The 4,727-nt window shown below is 39.9% G+C and overlaps 1 pseudogene; it reads right to left on the bottom strand.

The window, feature by feature from the left end:
* Positions 1 to 212: 212 nt before the first annotated feature.
* On the bottom strand, positions 213 to 2,243 carry LOC102512783 (annotated as a pseudogene).
* Positions 2,244 to 4,727: the final 2,484 nt, after the last annotated feature.

The raw sequence follows: 4,727 nt of genomic DNA, 5'->3' as shown, positions 1-4,727 counted from the left end.
ACTGCTTTGGTGAGGAATAGGGGATGTGAGAGAAAGTGCAAACCAGGACTCAAGGCCTCAGGGACAAGGCTCCTGGCTCCTGGCTGGGGTGGCGAAGAAAGACCACTGTATCAAAGGATGGCAGACTCACCGGACCCACAGGCAGGTTAACACTGGTTTATCTGGTCCATAATATGGCTGGTCTGGCAGGGCCAGGCAGGGGCAGCAGTGCCTCAGGCCGAGGTGTCAAAGAGGCGATCAATCACGTCGCTCACCTGCTTAATACAGTACTTGATGTACTTCTCAGGGTTTTTGGTGACGGGCACCCTGCCAAACCTGTGCAGAAAGGCCCTGTAGGTCTCCTTTACAATGTTCTTCTGAGTTTGGTGGATCTTGTCCCTCTGCTCTGTGTCAAGAACAGCCCAGGTCTTTTGGATCTTGCACAATTCTTCAAGGCCATCACTGAAGCTCTTAAACCGCTCCTTAATCATCTGTCACTCCTCGTCCCAAAGCTTGACTCCGGGTTGGAACACAGTAGCTTCTTCTCAGGTATGTAGTCAGTCACCTTTAAACAACTGCACTGGTAGGTCTGGATCTGCTGCTCGATGTGCTCCTGGTAAGAACGCTTGGCAGTATTCTGGGTCACGGCCACCAGCTGGATCAGCTCAGACTTCTCCAGGGCCTTGAGGATGTAGTTATAGTTCTCGTGCAGGAAGATGGCACTCAGAGCTTGGTCCTCATACACCTTGGACTTGCTCAGCAAGTTCAGCTGCAGGTTTCCCAGGACTTTACAGATATAGATGCTCAGAAGGTGCCTGCTGAACTTGGAGTTGTAGCTGATAGCTGAAGAACTGGTCTCTTGGGAGGCCAGCATGGCGCCCGCTGTCCCCTGGAAGTTCAGGAGCTGCTGCAGGAAGAGGGTGGCATTGCTCCTGAGCTTGTGCACGGTGCTTGGGCATGTTGTAGTCCTTGTCCAGGTCATTCTTGATGTTGTCGGGGAAGTCCTCCAAGCGCTTTGGCTCCAAAAGTCCCCATGGAGGTGATGAGGCTGGGATACTTGTTCTTGCTGCTGGTGGCCGTGCCCTGGAGCACATGGTCAAACTTGGGGTTGGTCTGCTTGAGGTGCTGCAGGGTGGGGAAGACAGTGAGCACTGCCAAGAAATCGTGTCATATGATGGCCTTACGGAAGCGGCCATGATGTTCTGCCCTTCCAGCATCAGCCCGTCCAGCGCCTCCTGTATCAAAGAGTCAAAGGCCTTCCTCTGATGGGGCTCAGGGATGACGTTCATCAGCAGTTGGTACACGCTCTGGGCCGACTTGACAAAGGCACTGACGCAGTGAATATAGGCATCGGGTGTCCACGTCCAGCATGTCATCTCTCCCGACCAGCGGCCCATGCTTGTTGCTCAGGGCCTCGGACAGGTACTTTACTCAGAAATTATGCTCCTGACCTGGTTGCTTGACCGGCTTCTTGGTGGGCGTGTCTTTCCTCTTTGTGGGTGTGTCTCCTCTAGCAGAGGAGTAGGCAACCACAGAGGAGGAAATGCTCTTCCAGAAAGGCTCCTTTAGGCCTTTAATGGAGCGATCTAGCTGGCTGGAGCGGATCTGGTAATAGATGTTCACAAAATCTTGGTTGCGGCCGTATTCCACCAGCCAGCGGGAGACGCGGACCATGTCCTGAAGCATGCTCTCAGGCAGGTGCTCCAGGGGCGCCTCCTCCTGGACCTCCAGGTCGTCCGCAGAGCTGGTCAGATCTAGGATGAACACAGGGGGCCCGACTGTTGTGCTGGGTCATCAGGCTTCGGAACTCAGACTCCAGCGACTCCTTCTCCCACTCAAACCACAGCTTCACTTTGTTGAGCTCTGGGCTGTCTGGGCTATTGTCCTGGAAATACTCCACAGCCCTCTGAATCTTGGCCATGCTTCCCAGATACTCTTTCAGCCTACCTGTGGGGCCCTCGCTGATGATCTTCTCAGTGTCACTGGCCACATGGTAGTAGCTGATGACGTGGTCCATGCAGGACAGTGTCTTCTCAACATTCTCCTGCACTGCTGCAGGTTCTCCCTCTGTTTGTGCACAGGGATGATAAAGTTCTTCAGCTTCATAAGGTGACTCTCAAAGGACGACAGGATACACACCATGTTCTTGGTGAGCTGGTCGCTCTTCTCTGGCTGTCTTGCATGAGGGACAGCATCTTCTCCTCCTGCTTCAGCTTGTCCTTGATCTCCTGCCGCCAGGCAAATGCCTCCTGTGAGGAGATCATGGCTTTGGCCCTACACTGCAATTTTTAATAATTCCATTCTCATATATGAAATTAGTGAGAACTCACATGTGTATATATGTAGTGTATGATAGTAGGATGTATTTTTGAGAGCTTTCCTCAAAACTTAGCAATGTAGCCTCAATTAAGCCACTGACATTTAAAAAATCTTTATTGCAGAATATTTGACATGCGATTAAAGTACACAGAATAAACAAGTTCATAAATTTTGATATTAGTTTCACACATGAAAACCAAGACAGTGAATATATATGTATATGTATATACACTCCAAAATTTTCCTCATACCTTTTTATGTTTTTTATTTTTTTTCAAATTTACCCTTTTCTAATCATTCCCTCCATCCCTAGTCGACCACTGGTATACTTTCCATAGTTAAGAAAGAGGTTTTTTTTTTTTAGTTTTTAGAAATGTATATGTATAAAATAATAAATAATCTATTCTTTTGTGCCTGTCTTCTTACAACATACTTTTCTGAGACAGTTTTATTGTTGCATGTATTCAGTACTTCATTTCTTTAATTGCTGAGTAGTATCCTCAAGTACTCATATTCCAAAATTTGTTTACTCATTCATGTATCAGTGAACATTTGGATTATTTCTAGTTTTTGGATTATCACACAGATAAGTTATGAACATTTCATACAAGTCTTTGTGTGGGCATATGTTTTTATTTATACCTAGACATGGAATGGGAAGATATATTTTCTAAAGCAGTAGTATCAGTTTGTATTCCCATCAGCAGTGTATGGAAATTCTAGTATTTCTCAGCTTGTCTGCATTTGGTATGATCAATCATTTTAAATTGAGTCATTCAAATATGTGTGCAGTATAATCTAATTGTGGTTTTAATTTACAATTTTTTTTTGACTGATGATTTTGAACATCTTTATATGTGATTATTTTCAATCAATAAATTTTCCTTGGTAATTCAAATTTTTTGCCCATTTTTAGTATTTGCTCGTTTTCTCATGATTGAGTTATAAGAATTTCTCACATATGTATATATATATTTCACATACAATCTTTTTGTTACAAATATGCTTTGCAAAGTGGGCATTTTTTCTCCTACCTTCTCATTTTTTATGAAATCCCATTTTTTAATTTTTTCTTTATTTTTCATGTTTTAAATCTTATTTTAAAATTATTTGTGAAAGCCAAGGTTATCACAATTTTCTACCAAATCTTTGCCTAGATATTTCAAATTTTTATTCTTACATTTTTATCTATGATACTTTTATAGCTTAATTCTGAATATAGTGTAAAGTAAATGCAAAAGTCTTTTTTTAAAAATATTGAATATGGCTATCCAGTTGTTCCAGGACAATTCGTTGAAAATTATTTCAAAATGAACTGTCATGGCATGTTTGTCAAAATTCAATTTGCTATATATATGCAAAACTATTATGTTCTGCTGATTTATGTGCCCATTTTTAGCGCAATATCAGACTTTATTACTGTAGCTGTATTATGAAGTGATGAGGTCAAAATTTAAGTTCTAAAACTTTATTGCTCTTCTCAACATTATTTTAACTATTCTAGGTACATAACATCAATATTTCTTTGATTTATCTCAGCAATGTTTTGTAGCAGTCAGTGTAAAAGTTTTCCATGACATTTGCCAAATACATAACATATTTGCTAAATATATGACTAAGAATTTCACATTTTTATACTATTGTATATAGTATCTTCTATTTCAATTTCCAACGCTTCATTCTCTGAGACACTTCATTTTTTTAGGATAAGAATATAGCTATTCCAACTTGCTTTTGATAAAAACATGATAGATATTTTTTCCACTTATAAAATTATAACCTGTCAGTATCTTTACATTTAAAGTGATTTTTTGCTTGTTTGTTGTTACTTTGGTAAGTATCATATAATTGAGTCTTAAATTTTTATTGAATCTGACAATCTCTGCCTTTTACCTGGGGATTTGAGACCATTAACACTTGATTTAATTATTCATATAGATAGATTTAAATCTAATGTCTCATCATTTACTTTTTATTTGTCCCATCTGATCCTTTTTCTTTTTTCCAATTTCTTTTGGAGTAATTATATACTTTTTCAAACCACCATTTTCTCTTCTCTGTTTACCATTTAGTTAAAATGGACCTTTTTAGTGACTCCTTAAATTTTAAAATATACTTATTTAAATTAATACTTTCTAACACAGTAAATATAATACCACTTTACAAATAGTGTTGAAAACTTACAACAGAATATTTCCATCTTCTCATGGCCTTTGTACCACTTGTTCTCAGACATTGTATTTTTTTAATTAGTCCCTCAATTTTTTTTTCTGTGAGCAGTCAATTATATTTTAAAGAGATTTAAAAAATAATATTTTGTATGTATCCACAGAATTCCACTTTTGATGTTCTTTATTCCTTTCTGTAGACCCGGATTTCCATTTGTCTTAATTTGTCTTTTATCTGTGGCAATTTAACACTCTAACTTT

This window comes from Camelus ferus, chromosome 14 (assembly GCF_009834535.1).
Source record: "Camelus ferus isolate YT-003-E chromosome 14, BCGSAC_Cfer_1.0, whole genome shotgun sequence".
Taxonomy (NCBI): domain Eukaryota; kingdom Metazoa; phylum Chordata; class Mammalia; order Artiodactyla; family Camelidae; genus Camelus; species Camelus ferus.
This window is presented reverse-complemented; position numbering and strand designations above follow the sequence as displayed.